Below are 19,980 nucleotides of genomic sequence, written 5' to 3'. Positions count from 1 at the left end.
TGCCAGTGTACATTTTATTGTGAAATACATCCCAGAGGGCATCTTAGAGATGCCCCCTGAAAACATACCCGACTTCAAGTGTGGGCTGACTAGTTTTAGCAGCCTGCCACACACCAGACATGTTGCTGGCCACATGTTGCTAGTAACAAAGCCTGTACTGGGTGGAGGTGCTTCTCACCTCCCCCTGCAGGAACTGTAACACCTGGGGGTGAGCCTCAAAGGCTCACCCCCTTTATTACAGCGCCACAGGGCATCCCAGCTAGTGGAGATGCCGGCCCCCTCCGGCCACGGCCCCTACTTTTGGCGGCAAGGCCGGGGGAGATAATGAGAAAAACAAGGAGGAGTCACTGGCCAGTCAGGACAATACCTAAGGTGTCCTGAGCTGAGGTGACTCTGACTTTTAGAAATCCTCCATCTTGCAGATGGAGGATTCCCCCAATAGGATTAGGGATGTGCCCCCCTCCCCTCAGGGAGGAGGCACAAAGAGGGTGTAGCCACCCTCAGGGCTAGTAGCCATTGGCTACTAACCCCCCAGACCTAAACACCCCCCTAAATTGAGTATTTAGGGTCCCACAGAACCTAGAAAAATTGATTCCTGCAACCTGAAGACGAAGAAGGACTGCTGACCTGAAGCCCTGCAGAGAAAACGGAGACACCAACTGCTTTGGCCCCAGCCCTACCGGCCTGTCTCCCCACTTCGAGAAAAACTGCAACAGCGACGCTTCCCCCAGGGTCCAGCGACCTCTGAAGCCTCAGAGGACTACCCTGCATCTAAAAGGACCAAGAACTCCAGAGGACAGCGACCCTGTTCCAAAGAAACTGCATCTTTGCAACAAAGAAGCAACTTTTAAAGACCACACGTTTCCCGCCGGAAGCGTGAGACTTTCCACTCTGCACCCGACGCCCCAGGCTCGACCTGCGGAGAACCAACACTACAGGGAGGACTCCCCAGCGACTGCGACCCCGTGAGTAGCCAGAGTTGACCCCCTGACCCCCCAAAGCGACACCTGCAGAGGGAATCCAGAGGCTCCCCCTGACCGCGACTGCCTGCTCCAAAGAACCCGACGCCTGGTAAAGACACTGCACCCGCAGCCCCCAGGACCTGAAGGATCCGACCTCCAGTGCAGAAGCGACCCCCAGGAGGCCCTCTCCCTTGCCCAAGTGGTGGCTACCCCGAGGAGCCCCCCCCCCCTTGCCTGCCTGCTTCGCTGAAGAGACCCCTGGGTCTCCCATTGAAACCAATTGCACACCCAACGCCTGTTTGCACTCTGCACCCGGCTGCCCCTGTGCCGCTGAGGGTGTACTTTTTGTGCTGACTTGTGTCTCCCCCGGTGCCCTACAAAACACCCCTGGTCTGCCCTCCGAAGTCGCGGGTACTTACCTGCTGGCAGACTGGAACCGGGGCACCCACTTCTCCATTGAATCCTATGCGTTTTGGGCACCACCTTGACCTCTGCACCTGACCGGCCATGAGCTGCTGGTGTGGTAACTTTTGGGTTGCCCTGAACCCCCAACGGCGGGCTACCTTGGACCCAACTTTGAACCCTGTAGGTGTTTTACTTACCTACAAAACTAACCAAAACTCACCTCCCCCGGAACTGTTGAAAATTGCACTGTGTCTAGTTTTAAAATAGCTTATTGCCATTTTTGCTAAAACTGTACATATTGTGTTGATTCAAAGTTCCTAAGATACCTGAGTGAAATACCTTTCATTTGAAGTATTACATGTAAATCTTGAACCTGTGGTTCTTAAATTAAACTAAGAAAATATATTTTTCTATATAAAAACCTATTGGCCTGGAATTGTCCGAGTGTGTGTGTTCCTCATTTATTGCCTGTGTGTGTACAACAAATGCTTAACACTACCCTCTGATAAGCCTACTGCTCGACCACACTAACACAAAATAGAGCATTAGAATGATCTCTTTTTGCCACTGTCTTACCTCTAAGGGGAACCCTTGGACTCTGTGCATGCCATTTCTTACTTTGAAATAGTACATACAGAGCCAACCTCCTACACACATGCTATGCAGAGACTACAAAGCTGTTAGTCCTCCCAAAAAAATTGCGATGGCTAGCCTGTAGAAGTTGAAGTTGTTTGAAATAGTGTTCGTAAGACAGCCTGGCCTACAGTGGCCTGTTGCTGTGAGAATACATCAACACAATAGTGTTTGGTAAATGTATGAGGAGTGGACCATGTGGCAGCTTTACATATATCAGCCATTGGTATGTTTCCTAAAAATGCCATTGACGCACCTTTCTTTCTTGTAGAAAGTGCTATGGGAGTGATCAAAAGTTGTTGTTTTGCCTTAATGTAGCATGTTTGTATGCATCTAACAATCCATCTTGCTAAGCCTTGTTTAGAGATAGGATTGCCTTTATGTGGTTGCTGAAAAGCAACGAAATGTTGTTTTGTTTTCCTAAAATCTTTAGTTCTACCTATATAGTACATAAGAGCTCTTTTGAGATCTAGAGTATGAAGAGCTCTTTCTGCAACTGAGTCCGGCTGTGGAAATAAGACTGGCAATTCCACTGTTTGGTTGATGTGAAAAGGAGATACTACTTTTGGTAGAAATCTGGGATTCGTTCTAAGTACAACTTTATGTGTGTGTACTTGGAAAAAAGGTTCCTCAAGAGAGAATGCTTGTATTTCTCTAACTCTTCGTAATTAAGTAATAGCTACAAGGAATGTTAAAAATTGAATTTAACAAGAGTGCATGGGTTCAAAAGGTGGACCCATGAGTCTGATAAGTACGATATTTAGATTCCAAGAAGGAACAGGTGGTGTTCTAGGTGGAATAATGCGTTTTAATCCTTCCATGATGGCTTTAATAACAGGAACTCTGAACAGAGAAGTGTGTTGAATAGTATGCAGATATTGCAGTAAAGTGAATTTTGATGGATAAGGCTAAATTTGATTTTTGCAAATGAAGTAGGTAGCATACAATATCTTGTATTAATGCTGTAAGTGGATGAGTGTTTTTAGATTGACAGTAGCAAAAAATATTTTCCATTTGTTAGCATAGCATTGTCGAGTGGTAGGTTTACGTGTCTGCTTAAGCACTTCCATACATACTGATGTTTGAGGTAACCAAATTCTATGACTTCCGGAGCCAAATCACTAACTTGAGAGCATTGGGGTTTGAGTGCCTCATTTGACCTTTGTTTTGTGTTAACAAATCTGGTCTGTTTGGGAGTTTGGAACAAGGCACTACCGAGAGCTCTAGGAGTGTTGTGTACCAATGTTGACATGCCCATGTTGGGGCTATGAGTATCATGGCCAGAGATGCCTGACGTAGTTTGTTGACCAGAAAGGGAAGGAGTGGGAGAGGGGGGAAAAGCATAAGCAAATATCCCTGACCAATTGATCCATAGAGCATTGCCCTTGGATTGGGGATGTGGGTGTCTGGATGCAAAGTTTTGGCATTTTGCGTTTTTGCTTGTTGCAAATAGGTCTATTTCTGGGGTTCCCCACTTTTGAAAGTACTTTTGAAGTACCTGGAAGTGAATCTCCCATTCATGAGTTTGTTGGTGATTCCTGCTTAGGGGATCTGCCAGCTGATTGTGTATTCCTGGAATGTATTCTGCTAACAGATTAATGTGATTGTGAATTGCCCATTTCCATATTGTTTGGGCAAGCAGGGACAGTGGAGATGAATGTGTCCCGCCCTGTTTTTTTGAGGTAATACATGGTCGTCATGTTTTTCTGTTTTTATCAGAACAGTCTTGTGTTTAAGAAGCGGTTGAAAGGTTTTTAGGGCAAGAAACACAGCCAATGATTCTACTTGGTTTATGTGAAATTGTTTCTGTTTGGGATCCCATTCCCCTTGAATAGTATGATTGTTGAGATGAGCTTCCCAACCTATCATTTATGCATCTTGTTATTATGGTCTGAGGCACAGGGTCTTGAAATGTCCGCCCCTTCATTAGATTGCTGAGATTTCACCACTGAAGGGACGTGTGCGTTTGGCAGTCCATGAACACTAGATATTGAAGTTGACCGTGTGCCTGAGACCATTGTTGTGAGAGACACTGTTGTAAAGGCCTCCTGTTTAGTCTTGCATGTGGAACTATCGCTATGCAAGATGCCATCATCCCTAGAATTTTCATGATAAATCTTACAGTGTATAGTTGATTTGGCTGTATGTGTGGTATGAGATTTTGGAAAGCCTGTATCCTTTGTGTATTTGGATATGCTAGGGCTTTTTGAGTATTTAGAATAGCCCCCAGCTAAGGTTGTACTTGTGATGGTTGAAAGTAAGATTTCTGGTAATTTAGAGTGAACCCTAGTGTATGTAGGGTTTCTATTACGTACTGAGTGTGTTGTTGGCATTGTGTAAAATTGCTTGATTTTATTAGCCAATCATCTAGGTATGGAAAGACGTGAATGTGTTGCCTTCTTAAGTAGGCTGCTACTACTGCTAGACATTCTGTGAACATTCTTGGAGCTGTTGTTATGCCGAATGGCAGAACTTTGAACTGGTAATGTTTTCCTGCTATGACGAACCCGAGGTATTTTCTGTGCGCTGGATGGATGGCTATATGGAAATACGCATCTTTGAGGTCTAAAAGTAGTCATGTAATCTTGTTTCCGTAGTAGAGGAATCACATCCTGCAGAGTTACCATGTGAAAATGTTCTGGCAGGATGTATAGATTGAGAAGCCTGAGGTCTAGGATAGGCCTTAGAGTGCCATCTTTTTTGGGAATGAGGAAGTATAGTGAGTATACTCCAGTTCCTTGCTGAGAATGTGGGACTATTTCTATTGCTTGTTTTAGTAGTAGCGATTGTACCTCCTGTTGCAACAGAATGTTGTGTTCTGGGGACAATTTGTGGTAATGTGGTGGAATGTTTGGAGGGGTGGAGATTAATTCTAGGCAATAGCCATTGCGGATAATTGATAACACCCAATTGTCTGTGGTGATATTTTGCCAATGAGTGGAATTGCTGTAGTCTTCCCCCCACAGGAGATGTGTGGGGTGGAGGGGTATGAAAGATGTCATTGTTTGGATGGTATAGTGGCTTGTTTTGAGGCTAGGAACTTGCCTCTGTTTCTAAAACATTGTCCTCTATAGAACCCTCTAAACCCCCCAGTAAGGAAATGCCTCCTTGGCATGGTTACCCCCTGACTTTTTGCCTTTGCTGATGCCAAGTTATGATTTGAAAGTGTGCTGAAGCCTGCTAACCAGGCCCCAGCACCAGTGTTCTTTCCCTAAAACTGTACCTTTGTCTCCACAATTGGCACACCCTGGCATCCAAGTAAATCCTTTGTAACTGGTACCCCTGGTACCAAGGGCCCTGATGCCAGGGAAGGTCTCTAAGGGCTGCAGCATGTCTTATGCCACCCTGGGGACCCCTCACTCAGCACAAACACACTGCTTGCCAGCTTGTGTGTACTGGTGGCGAGAAAATTACTAAGTCGACATGGCAATCCCCTCAGGGTGCCATGCCAACCTCACACTGCCTATGGCATAGATAAGTCACCCCTCTAGCAGGCCTTACAGCCCTAAGGCAGGGTGCACTATACCACAGGTGAGGGCATAGGTGCATGAGCACTATGCCCCTACAGTGTCTAAGCAAAACCTTAGACATTGTAAGTGCAGGGTAGCCATAAGAGTATATGGTCTGGGAGTCTGTCATACACGAACTCCACAGCACCATAATGGCTACATGGGAAGTTTGGTATCAAACTTCTCAGCACAATAAATGCAACCTGATTCCAGTGTACATTTTATTGTGAAATACACCCAGAGGGCATCTTAGAGATGCCCCCTGAAAACATACCCGACTTCCAGTGTGGGCTGACTAGTGTTGCCAGCCTGCCACACACCAGACATGTTGCTGGCCACATGGGGAGATTGCCTTTGTCACTCTGTGGCTAGTAACAAAGCCTGTACTGGGTGGAGGTGCTTCTCACCTCCCCCTGCAGGAACTGTAACACCTGGCGGTGAGCCTCAAAGGCTCACCCCCTTTGTTACAGCGCCACAGGGCATCCCAGCTAGTGGAGATGTCCGCCCCCTCCGGCCACGGCCCCACTTTTGGTGGCAAGGCCGGAGGACATAATGAGAAAAACAAGGAGGAGTCACTGGCCAGCCAGGACAACCCCTAAGGTGTCCTGAGCCGAGATGACTCTGACTTTTAGAAATCCTCCATCTTGCAGATGGAGGATTCCCCCAATAGGATTAGGGATGTGCCCCCCTCCCCTCAGGGAGGAGGCACAAAGAGGGTGTAGCCACCCTCAGGGCTAGTAGCCATTGGCTACTAACCTCCCAGACCTAAACACACCCCTAAATTGAGTATTTAGAGGCCCCCAGCACCAAGCAAGAGAAATTTCTGCAACCTGAAGATGAAGAAGGACTGCTGACCTGAAGCCCTGCAAAGAAGACGGAGACACCAACTGCTTTGGCCCCAGCCCTACCGGCCTGTCTCCCCACTTCAAGAGAAACTGCAACAGCGACACGTCCCACAGGGTCCAGCGACCTCTGAAGCCTCAGAGGACTACCCTGCATCTAAAAGGACCAAGAACTCCTGAGGAAAGCGGCCCTGTTCCACAAAGACTGCAACTTTGCAACAAAGAAGCAACTCACCGCGACTGCCTGCTTCAAAGAACCCGACGCCTGGGAAACACACTGCACCCGCAGCCCCCAGGACCTGAAGGATCCGACCTCCAGTGCAGGAGCGACCCCCAGGTGACCCTCTCCCTTGCCCAGGTGGTGGCTACCCCAAGGAGCCCCCCCCCTTGCCTGCATCGCTGGAGAGACCCCTGGGTCTCCCATTGAAACCTATTGCAAACCCGACGCCTGTTTGCACTCTGCACCCGGCCGCCCCTGTGCCGCTGAGGGTGCACTTTTTGTGCTGACTTGTGCCCCCCCCCGGTGCCCTAGAAAACCCCCTGGTCTGCCCTCCGAAGTCACGGGTACTTACCTGCTGGCAGACTGGAACCGGGGCACCCCCCTTCTCCATTGGAGCCTATGCGTTTTGGGCACCACTTTGACCTCTGCACCTGACCGGCCCTGAGCTGCTGGTGTGGTAACTTTGGGGTTGCCCTGAACCCCCAATGGTGGGCTACCTTGGACCCAACTTTGAACCCTGCAAGTGCTTTACTTACCTGAAAACCTAACAAATACTTACCTCCCCCAGGAACTGTTGAATTTTGCACTGTGTCCAATTTTAAAATAGCTTATTGCCATTTTTGCCAAAACTGTACATGCTATTGTGTTGATTCAAAGTTCCTAAGATACCTGAGTGAAATACCTTTCATTTAAAGTATTGTTTGTAAATCTTGAACCTGTGGTTCTTAAAATAAACTAAGAAAATATATTTTTCTATATAAAAACCTATTGGCCTGGAATTGTTTTTGAATGTGTGTTCCTCATTTATTGCCTGTGTGTGTACAACAAATGCTTAACACTACCCTCTGATAAGCCTACTGCTCGACCACACTACCACAAAATAGAGCATTAGAATTATCTCTTTTTGCCACTATCTTACCTCTAAGGGGAACCCTTGGACTCTGTGCATGCTATTTCTTACTTTGAAATAGTACATACAGAGCCAACTTTCTACACCCCCTCTTTGATATTGTTGCTGCTGTTGTCCCTGCTTTGCCTTGGAGGTAGAAGCTTCAGAGGATTGTGGTTTGAATCCTCCCCTAAACTGTGACCTGCGAAAGGAGCCTCTATACTGTGTTGTGTATAATGCTCCCATTGCTTTGGCAGTATCTGAGTCTTTCCTTAGCTTTTCTATGGTTATATTGACCTCAGGTCCAAATAAGTGTCATGTTAAGCACTGCCTGTTGGATTTCTGGTTTAAAGCCAGAAGAGCGTAACCATGCATGCCTTCTTATTGTAATTGTAATGGCAGTATTTACACTCCTTGCGCCTGTATCGGCGGCATCAAGGGAAGACCTCATCTGGTTGTTACTTATGGCCTGTCCCTCTTCTACGATCTGTTGTGCTCTTTTGGGAAGTGCTGTATGAGTTCTTGAATCTCATCCCAGTGGGCTATATCATATCTGGCAAGAAGTACTTGCGAATTTGCAATTCACCATTGGTTGGCCGCTTGCATGGCTACTCTCTTGCCAACAGCATCAAACTTCCTACTCTCCTTATCAGATGGAGGAGCGTCCCCTGAGGATTGTCTGTTAGCTCTTTTCCTAGCCAGTCACCACTACTGAGTCTGGAGGAACTTAGTGTGTGATGAAGTCTGGGTCTGTAGGAGCAGGTTTGTATTTTTTGTCAATTCTGGGAGTAATTACTCTAGCTTTGACTGGCTCGCTAAAAATTTGATCCGCATGTTTGACCATGCCAGGCAACATGGGAAGGCACTGATATCTAGAGTGAGTCGAAGACAGTGTTGAACAAGAAATCTTCCTCTAGGGGCTCAGTATGCATAAGCACCCCATGATAAGCAGCTGCCCTAGAAACAACCTGAGTGTAGGCAGTAGTGTCCTCTGGTGGAGAAGGCTTGGAGGGGTATAGGTCAGGATCATTATCTGGAATAGGATCCAGGTCATATCGATCCCAAGGATCCACTATCTACATGAGAGTATTGAGAGAGTGTTGAAGGCAATGGTGGTGGACTAGTGTGTGGAGGTGGAAAAGAAAGCTGTGGTGAATGAGGAGGAGAAGCAGGGACAGGGACTGTCTTCTCCTTTTGCTTTTCGACTTTTGCTGGTGGTTGAACAGAATCTAATTCCTCTTGAAAAGCCAGCTTTCTTTTTTTTTCAAAGGAGGTGCAGTAATAATTCTGCCAGTCTCTTTTTGTATATGGACCCTAGATTATCTTTCATCCATAACCTCCAATATAGGCTGAATCTCAATGTCCTCATCAGAAGGCCTGTAAGATTCTTGTATTGGCTTTGAGGTTTGTTTGAGTCAGCTCGAAAATCCTTGTTCCTCTGTGTAAGAGGCTTTTTTCAGTTCCGAAGTCTGAATCTTTTACGGTACCGAAAATTAAGTCAGCTGTTTCGGCTCCGAAGCTTACTGGAGTCCGAGGCAGAACTTTTAACCGACTTACTCTACTCCGAAGTGGACGGAGGAGCGGCCTTTTTCGGTGCCGAACCCAAAGGTCGGTCAACAGTCTTTTTTCCAGCCGAACCATGGCCTTCTGGCAGTGGTGTACCCAAGGCCTTCGGTACTTTGTTGTATGTGGGCGCAGGGGCAGACGTTTTCACGTGCTGGCCAGCAGTGATAGGCCTATCTTCTTCCAATTCTTGCCTGGAGTCGGTATCTCAGATGGAGACTGCTGTCTGCGCCTGTACTTCCAGGACGTCGAGATGCTCTGTGCTTTTCAACACCATCTCTAATTTTCGGGCTTTCCGATCTCTCAAGGTTTTCTTGGATCGAATGATCGACAGGCCTCACAATCCTCTTCTCGGTGGCTCGGAGAAAGGCACAAATTACAAACCAGGTGTTGGTCTGTACAGGGAAACTTCACGTGGCACAGAGGGCAGAATCAAAATGGAGTCAGATACATCAGGCTATCACGTGGTAGGCCCGAACAAGCCCGAGTAGGGTGCATGCACCCAGAAGGGCGAAATCTAGATTCTGACGGTCCTATTGGTTCGAGGCAAGATGGAAAACGCGATCGAAACAATACCAACAATTAAATACGCTTTCTAAGGTTTGCCCATTCGAAATCTCGGAGCGAGAGGAAACACGTCCAAGTCCGACAGCGGAAAGAAAACAATCTAAAAATGTAGTCCATGGTGTGGCCAACGCGTCAAGATGGCGGCAGCACTTTCGTAGTGCTCCGGACCCCTCCGTCATCCGCCTTCAACAGAACACACAATCCCGTATCATCCACAACACTAGAAAGCCCCCCCGAGATCCTGTCGACGTGCTGAAGCCGGGGATACCCTCGCGGGCAGTCCCACTAACCTACAAGCGATTAAACCACATATAAATGCTGCGAGACCAAGATGGCGGACAGCGACTGCAGCTACGGGAGAAACACTGGCTACTGAGGAGGCTGCGTCACCAGCGGACCGGGACCGCCCTGCTGCGACCCCCCTCGGTGTTGTGAAGGCCAGAGGTGAGGGGCATAGCGCTGGGGTGTCGGTGGGCACCCGGAGGCTGCCGCGGCGGCTGAAGGGGCAGACAGTGGGAGAGGCGTCGGAGGTGGCCTCTGGAGGTCGGGACAGTGTGGCGGCACATCGGCGCAGTCCCGAGTGATGTGCCTACCCCGTGGAACCAGGGGGAAAGGACTGTGGCACCATCGGTGAGGGGCCGGGGCGGGCCCGGCGGGACCCGGCTGGAGGAGAGATCGCTGCACCGCCGTGCGCTCCGCGGGGCCCGGGGCCTAGGACAAATAGACGACACCGGCCAAGGAGCAGAGTGCAGGCTGACCGCAACGACCCCGACCCGGTGATCCGGGTCGCACTGGGGCGCCGGGGTGCCTGGGACGCCTGGGACCCGTGGAGGCTGACCTGGGGCCCTCCCTGCTGGATCTGAGGCGTGCCCATTGGAGGCTGAAGACCCCGGGGCCTGCCGGGGAGAGAGCCGTGCTGAGGAGCGGCTGCCCCAGTGGGGAGCGGACGCCGGGGGGAGCCGGGCTTGGGCCTTCTCCCACACGCCCTCTTACTGTTTCTTTCCGCCTCATCGGAGGTCCCCCGGGAGAGACCCCCAGACCCCTGCCGGGGTAATGGAATCAGATGGAGGGGGGAGGCTGATGCGCACACCCACTGGAGATCCCCGCCTTGACGGGAATGGCTGCAGAGGCATGTAGCGGTATCTGGGGGGGCCCCCACGCCTGATGGAAGACTCTCCTGCCGAAACATAGAGACGGCGGGTCATGCCCTGAAAAGTGGGACACGGAACTGCCTGCCTGCAAGGGGGGAATTAGATCCAACACCACTGAGGCGAAGGCCTCTCCGATGTGCCCCCCTTTTCTCACCCCCTCTCCACAAAATGCCCGAACCGCACTGACGGGCCTGGGTCAGGAAAGGGGACCGGCGTTTCATCTTCACAGGCTGTGCCCTGCTGGAGAAGGCAGCGGAGGCCTTGGACCCCCAAGAGGCACCCCTGCTGGGCAAGATCAAACAAGGAAGTAGTGGCCTGTGACCCACGACCCTCCGGAGACACGTGGCCATCTCTTGGGGACAGAAGAGCTACTCGATTCGAACCTTCGACGACGCTGGTCTGACCTTGTACCACAGAGATCTTAACAGGCGGGGAAACAGACCAATCTACCTAAACCTAAGCCTAAGCGAAATAGAGAAAGGGACTGTACCAAGATGGGCAAAGACAAAGCCACATGACAGACAGCGGCACAAACACGCATAGACCAGTTTACTACAGGTGCAACTGGACCCCGGACGGAAGACCGTGCCCCAAGCGGAAGTGGCAATCCACAGACAGCAACCAGTGACCTGACGACGATTCTCCAGGCGATCCAGGCGTCCCAAGTGGCAGTCGAAACGAAAATTGATGAAGTGAGAGTGGACGTTGCTTTGATTCGGCAAGACCTCCGCAATGCCACAGCCTGAATTACCGAAACCAAATCCAGAATTTCCACAATGGAAGACGACGTGACCGCTCTAAAGGCCCAAGTCTCCGCACTGACCACCCACACCTCAGAACTTCACCGAACAGCAGAAGAGGCCGAAAACAGATCGAGGCACAATAACCTTAGCGTGGTGGGCCTACCTGAAAACGCAGCAGAGTCGTCACTGGCCAAGTACCTGGAGGATTGGTTCCGCTCCTGGATGCCGACAGATCGTCTCACACCATGGTTCGCAATTGAATGAGCCCACAGAGCCCTTCAGTCCAGGCCCCCACCGGGTTCCCCACCCAGATCAGTGATACTTCGTCTCTTCAACTTCAAAGATAGGGACGCAGTGCTACAGGCGGCAGGCACGAAGGGGGATCTTGTCTGTGACGGGGCAAAAGTTCTCCTCTTCCCTGACTACAAAAAGGAGGTACAGCAACAACGCTGCTCAGTCACAGAGGTGAAACAGAAAATGAGATCGATGAACATTCAATATCGCCTCCTTTTTCCGGCGAGGCTCCGGGTGGTAAACAACAACAAAACTCATTTTTTTGATCGCCCAGCCACGGCGTGGACCTGGTTGACGGAAGAGATCCCATTAGGTTCATACAAAGACAGACCTCAACTCCAACATGAGACAACGCCGAACAGTCAGAAGCGGCCTCTGGAGGTCGGGACGGTGTGGCGGCGCATCGGCGCAGTCCCGAGTGATGTGCCTACCCCGTGGAACTGGGGGGAAAGGACTGTGGCACAATCGGTGAGGGGCCGGGGCAGACCTGGCGGGCCCCGGCTGGAGGAGAGATCGCTCCGCGTGGCCCGGGGCCTAGGACAAATAGACGGCACCAGCCAAGGAGCAGAGTGCAGGGCGACCGCAACGACCCCGACCCGGTGATCCGGGTCGCAGAGGGGCACTGGGGTGCTGGGGTGCCTGGGGGGCTCGGGACCCGCTGAGGCTAACCTGGGGCCCTCCCTGCTGGATCTGAGGCGTGCCCATTGGAGGCTGAAGACCCCGGGAACTGCTGGGGAGACAGCCGTGCTGAGGAGCGGCTGCCCCAGTGGGGAGCGGACGCCGGGGGGCCGGGCTTGGGCCTTCTCCCACAAGCCCTCTTACTGTTTCTTTCCACCTCGTCGGAGGTCCCCCGGGAGAGACCCCCAGACCTCTGCCGGGGTAATGGAATTGGACAGAGGGGGAGGCTGATACGCACACCCACTGGAGATCCCCAGCTTGACGGGAAAGGCTGCAGAGGAATATAGCGGTATCTGGGGGGGCCACCACGCCTGATGGAAGACTCTCCCGCCGAAACAGAGACGGCGGGTCATGCCCTGAAAAGTGGGACACGGAACAACTGCCTGCAAGGGGGGAATTAGATCCAGCACCACTGAGGCAAAGGCCTCTCCGATGTGCCCCCATTTTCTCACCCCCTCTCCGCAAAATGCCCGAACTGCACTGACGGGCCTGGGTCGGAAAAGGGGACCAGCGTTTCATCTTCACCGGCAGTGCCCTGCTGGAGAAGGCAGCTGAGGCCTTGGACCCCCGAGAGGCACCCCTGCTGGACAAGATCAAACTGGAAGTAGTGGCCTGTGACCCACGACCCTCCGGAGACACGTGGCCATCTCTTGGGGACAGAAGAGCTACTCGATTCGAACCTTCGACGACGCAGGTCTGACCTTGTACCACAGAGATCTTAACAGGCGGGGAGACAGACCAATCCACCTAAACCTAAGCCTAAGCGAAATAGAGAAAGGGACTGTACCAAGATGGGCAAAGACAAAGCCACACCACAGACAGCTGCACAAACACGCATGGACCAGTTTACTACAGGTGCAACTGGCCCCCGGACGGAAGACCGTGCCCCAAGCCGAAGTGGCGATCCACAGACAGCGACCAGTGACCTGACGACAATTCTCCAGGCGATCCAGGCGTCCCAAGTGGCAGTCGAAACGAAAATTGGTGAAGTCAGAGTGGACGTAGCTTTGATTCGGCAAGACCTCCGCAATGCCACAGCCCGAATTACCGAAACAGAATCCAGAATTTCCACAATGGAAGACGACATGACCGCTCTAAAGGCCCAAGTCTCCACACTGACCACCCGCACCTCAGAACTTCACCGAACAGCGGAAGACGCCGAAAACAGATCAAGGCGCAATAACCTCCGCGTGGTGGGCCTACCTGAAAACGCAGCATAGTCGTCACTGGCCAAGTACCTGGAGGATTGGTTCCGCTCCTGGATGCCGACAGATCGTCTCACGCCATGGTTCGCAATTGAACGAGCCCACGGAGCCCTTCAGTCCAGGCCCCCACCGGGTTCCCCACCCAGATCAGTGATACTTCATCTCTTCAACTTCAAAGATAGGGACGCAGTGCTACAGGAGGCACGCACGAAGGGGGATCTTGTCTGTGACGGGGCAAAAGTTCTCCTCTTCCCTGACTACACAAAGGAGGTACAGCAAAAATGCCGCTCATTCACAGAGGTGAAACAGAAAATGAGATCGATGAACATTCAATATCGCCTCCTTTTTCCGGCGAGGCTCCGGTTGGTCCACAACAATAAAACTCATTTTTTTGATCGGCCAGCCACAGCGTGGACGTGGTTGACGGAAGAGATCCCATTAGGTTCATACAGAGACAGACCTCAACTCCAACACGAGACAACGCCGAACAGTCAGAAGGGGCAGCAGTCCGACCGACGCCGTAGTACCCATTCTAGGAGGCGCAGGACATATCACAGATCCCGCTCGGACTCTCCCCCGGAGACCCACCGAACTGGGTTGCGAGACCCGCAGCCATCCCGGGGCCTGGAGGGCACCCCCGGGACCGAAACACCCTGGACATAAACCAGGTCAAATTTGGATCTCTAGAAGATACAGACCTATCTCGCAGCCCGGTATTATGATCTCAAGAAGAGATCCCCGGACAGACACACCAATCTGCCATATTATATAACAATTATATCAAATACTATACCAACAGTGTTCACTGTGTTCTTGAACTTGATCCGACTTTAAGGAGGGGTCCACCACCTCTGCTACCCTATATGTTGATGTTCTGCCTCACCAGTTCCAAAAGGGAGGCGCAACACCTGGGCGACAGATGCTTCTGGGGGGGAAGTATGGGGTGGGGCGGGAGTTGGGGGGCATGGGAGGTTTAGCCTAGTTTCAAAAGCAAAAGTTATGGTTCCTAAGTTACAGACATATACAAGCTTTCCAGGCAAGGCACAGAGCAGGAACAATAGAAACTACACCATTTTGACAACAACCCACATTGGTGATGACACGGGCGAAATGGGGACCCTCTGTTATCCCACGGCCCAGAGACAGGTAATACTGACAGATACCACATGACGCTGCCAAATACTCACCCACCATGACTCAAACACAAGTAATCTCATGGAACGTTAACAGCCTTCTAGATAAAATTAAACGTACCGCAGTGTTCACCTTCATACACCGACATAAGCCCGAAATACTCCTGCTACAGGAGACGCACCTCCTGGGAGACCACTGCCCCTTCTTGACTCGCAGGGGCTTTGACAGGGTATACCATGCCGGATTCGCACGCGGATCCCGGGGGGTGGCCATACTACCACACCGCAGTTTCCCCCTGTAAGGAAATGCCTCCTTGGCATGGTTACCCCCTGACCTTTTGCCTTTGCTGATGCCAAGTTATGATTTGAAAGTGTGCTGAGGCCTGCTAACCAGGCCCCAGCACCAGTGTTCTTTCCCTAACCTGTACTTTTGTTTCCACAATTGGCACACCCTGGCATCCAGGTAAGTCCCTTGTAACTGGTACCCCTGGTACCAAGGGCCCTGATGCCAGGGAAGGTCTCTAAGGGCTGCAGCATGTCTTATGCCACCCTGGGGACACCTCACTCAGCATAGACACACTGCTTGCCAGCTTGTGTGTGCTGGTGGGGATAAAATGACTGAGTCGACATGGCACTCCCCTCAGGGTGCCATGCCAACCTCACACTGCCTATAGGTATAGATAAGTCACCCCTCTAGCAGGCCTTACAGCCCTATGGCAGGGTGCGCTATACCATAGGTGAGGGCACAAGTGCATGAGCACTATGCCCCTACAGTGTCTAAGCAAAACCTTAGACATTGTAAGTGCAGGGTAGCCATAAGAGTATATGGTCTGGGAGTCTGTCATGCACGAACTCCACAGCACCATAATGGCTACACTGAAAACTGTAAAGTTTGGTATCAAACTTCTCAGCAAAATAAATGCACACTGATGCCAGTGTACATTTTATTGTAACATACACCCCAGAGGGCATCTTAGAGATGCCCCCTGAAACCTTAACCGACTACCAGTGTGGGATGACTAGTTTTAGTAGCCTGCCACACACCAGACATGTTGCTGGCCACATGGGGAGAGTGCCTTTGTCACTCTGTGGCTAGTAACAAAGCCTGTACTGGGTGGAGGTGCTTCTCACCTCCCCCTGCAGGCACTGTAACACCTGGCGGTGAGCCTCAAAGGCTCACCCCCTTTGTTACAGCACCCCAGGGCACTCCAGCTAGTGGAGTTGCCCGCCCCCTCCGGCCACGGCCCCACTTTTGGCAGCAAGGCCGGAGGAGATAATGAGAAAAAAAGGAGGAGTCACTGGCCAGTCAGGACAGCCCCTAAGGTGTCCTGAGCTGAGGTGACTCTGACTTTTAGAAATCCTCCATCTTGCAGATGGAGGATTCCCCCAATAGGATTAGGGATGTGCCCCCCTCCCCTCAGGGAGGAGGCACAAAGAGGGTGTAGCCACCCTGAGGGCTAGTGGCCATTGGCTACTAACCCCCCAGACCTAAACACACCCCTAAATCGAGTATTTAGGGGCTCCCAGAACCCAGCAAGATAGATTCCTGCAACCTAAGACGAAGAAGGACTGCTGAGCTGAAAAACCTGCAGAGAAGACGGAGACACCAACTGCTTTGGCCCCAGCTCTACCGGCCTGTCTCCCCACTTCAAAAGAACTGCTACAGCGACGCGTTCCCCAGGGTCCAGCGACCTCTGAAGCCTCAGAGGACTACCCTGCATCTAAAAAGACCAAGAACTCCTGAGGACAGCGGCTCTGCTCCAAGAAAGAAGCATCTTTGCAACAAAGAAGCAACTTTGAAAGAACACGTTTCCCGCCGGAAGCGGGAGACTTTGCACTCTGCACCCGACGCCCCCGGCTCGACTTGTGGAGAACAAACACTACAGGGAGGACTCCCCGGCGACTGCGAGCCTGTGAGTAGCCAGAGTTGACCCCCCTGAGTCCCCACAGCAACACCTGCAGAGGGAATCCCGAGGCTCCCCCTGACCGCGACTGCCTGCTTCATAGACCCGACGCCTGGTAAGGACACTGCATCCGCAGCCCCCAGGACCTAAGTTCCTAAGTGAAATACCTTTCATTTAAAGTATTGTTTGTAAATCTTGAACCTGTGGTTCTTAAAATAAACTAAGAAAATATATTTTTCTATATAAAAATCTATTGACCTGGAATTGTCTTTGAGTGTGTGTTCCCCATTTATTGCCTGTGTGTTTACAACAAATGCTTAACACTACCCTCTGATAAGCCTACTGCTCGACCACACTACCACAAAATAGAGCATTAGAATTATCTCTTTTTGCCACTATCTTACCTCTAAGGGGAACCCTTGGACTCTGTGCATGCTATTTCTTACTTTGAAATAGTACATACAGAGCCAACTTCCTACACCCTCTGACAGATATTCAAGTCCAGAGGGACCGACAGGGACGATACGTAGCCATCACTGGCAAGATCGAAGGAATTACGACTAACATAATCAGTGTTTATGTCCCCCCTTTACTGGCTCGGAAAACACTTGATGATCTCACTAAACTACTCGCTGACCTTCCACCCGGGCGTACGATGATAGGGGGAGACTTTAATGTAACCCCAAACCCCACTCTAGACGTTGACGGCCCAATCTCTATACATAGACAAACAGCAGCGATGGGAATCACGGGTTGGCTCTCCGCAACGGGGCTCTGTGATGCCTGGCGGACGTGGCACCCAAGACGGCGACAATTTACCCACACATCGGCAGCCCACGGATCACACTCTAGAATCGACCTGGTGTTGCTCCCCATCGTAGACTGCACAGCTCTCTCTCATATAGAGATATTGGCCAGGGGAGTCTCTGATCACGCCTCACTTCGGTTTATCGTGGGTCCCGCCCGACCTCAATCCCGTCCCATGTGGCGCATGAACGCATGGTATCTCCAAGACAGGTCTTACACTGAACAACTGCGGCAGGCATTGCAGGACTACTTTGCGCTAAATGACAGGTCAGGGGCCTCGGCACACACTTTGTGAGCGGCGGATAAGGCTGTATTAAGGGGTAAAGCCAGGGACTTGGTACGGAGACAAGAACACGCACGAACCCATCATATTGAACAGTTAGAACTCCGAGCAATGAAGCTTGAAAACCAAAACATAACAGACCCAAATGACAGAACAAAACGGCAGCTAATCCTAATCCGGGAAGAGATCCGGGACCAGTCCCTAGAGGCAGCGAAACACTTGTGGAGAGCCACCACAGCAAGGGTTTATGGAGGGGAGGAACAAATCCGGAAAGATGCTATACTGGCTGGTGTCACTCCACCACACCTCCAGGATCGTCCCCGAAATTTGTGATGTGGAAGGAAATCCGGTGGTAAAGCACCCGGAAATAGCGAACGTCTTTGGTAAGTATTACCAAACACTATCAAAAGTCTGTCCTGGTCGACCTGAAACAGGCTCAATGTATGCTTGAGGTTCCCCTCCCACGACTACCCGTAGCGGAAATGCAAATCCTAGACGAAACTATCAACGAGGAAGAGATACGAACCACCATATCGACTCTAGGCGCCGGGAAAACACCAGGACCTGATGGGTTCCCCTCCGAATATTATAAGGCCCTCAAAGAGGAAGTAGCACCATATCTGCTAAGACTTTATGCAGAGGTTGGAAAAGATGGATCCTTCCCCCAAGAACTAGATGCTGCCACCATCGTGGTGCTCCCCAAGTCCCAACCTCCCTCACTAAACTGTGCAGACTATAGACCGATATCACTGATCAACACTGAAGCTAAAATGTTTGCCACCATCCTCGCTTACCGCCTAAAGAGGGTCCTGCCACAACTGATCCACCCAGACCAATGTGGATTCATGGCCAATCGCAGTACTCGACACTGTATCCGTCGGCTACATGTGGCCCTGGCCAAACGCCACCTACTACACAAAGACCTTGCCCTCCTACTCATAGATTTTGAGAAGGCCTTCGATTCAGTGAACTGGGGCTTTCTCTCCCTGGTGCTACAGCGGGCGGGATTGGGTCCAAGATTCTGCCATCTAGTTCAGACACTATATGCCAAACCCACAGCCTGAGTACAGGTAAATGGAACTCTATCCGGCCCAGATTATCAGAACGGACCTGGTATACCGTGGGTGGAAATGAGGCCACTCCCAGGAGGACAGGATAGCACTATACGCAGATGACGTTCTGCTGTACATGGAGGACCCTAACACAACAGGCCCACGCAGCCTCTGTCTTCTATGACGCTATGAACGGGCATCAGGACTGAGGGTGAACCCCACTAAGTCAATGCTGGTCCCACTGGCGAGTTCACGTGATTGATTTGACTGGCAGGACTCAATACCGCTACGCCGGCTCAGCTTCAAATATCTGGGCATTTGGGTATCCACCCTACCCGAACTGGCATGGGCCCAGAACCTGACACCACTATTAAACAGCACCAGGTCTGATCTGCATAGATGGCAAACCCTACCACTAAATGTAAGGGGTAGCCCTTTTCAAAATGATGGTCCTGCCACGGCTCCTATGTATCTTTCAGAACTTCCCCCTGCTGATCCCCCGCTCCTGGTTTAGAGCTCTCGAAAACGCTACGGGCCAATTTCTGTGGAAGTGCACCAGACACCGAGCAGCGACCAATCACTGTAAGAGAGGTACATATGACGGAGGACTGGGGACCTCAGATCCCTACCTGTACTATTTAGCCATGCAACTGATAGTGATACACGACTGGTTCAACGGGGGATGGGGAGACCCGGCGTATCGAGTGGAACTTGAGAGCATGGGGTTCCCACGTATCTTGGGAATACTATATGGGGAGCCCCTCCCACAAGGCATGGGGTATGTGACCAGAACAGTCTTTCTGGCATGGCGTGCAGCCTTGAGATACACTCAGTGGAACGCCACTATTACACACCAGACCCCATTATGTGCAGGGAGATGGCTAAGTGCAACAGCATCACTAGAGGGATTCGCAGATTGGGACCGGTTGGGCATCTCCTTGGTGGGCGATGTGTGGAAAGGGGAGACTATGAAGTCTTTCCACGACATGTAAATAGACTTCCAATTAGCCCAGACACAGTTCTTCAAATACCTCCAGCTCAGACACGCCCTGAGGGTTCACCTTCCATCCACCAGCCCCTTACCGGAATTTAGCCCCCCTGAGGCAAAACTACTCATGGGCAACCTGATGGGGAAGGGTG

Source organism: Pleurodeles waltl, chromosome 8 (genome assembly GCF_031143425.1).
Source record: "Pleurodeles waltl isolate 20211129_DDA chromosome 8, aPleWal1.hap1.20221129, whole genome shotgun sequence".
NCBI lineage: Eukaryota > Metazoa > Chordata > Amphibia > Caudata > Salamandridae > Pleurodeles > Pleurodeles waltl.
The sequence above is the reverse complement of the archived record's forward strand: the minus strand, read 5'-3'. Positions refer to the sequence as shown.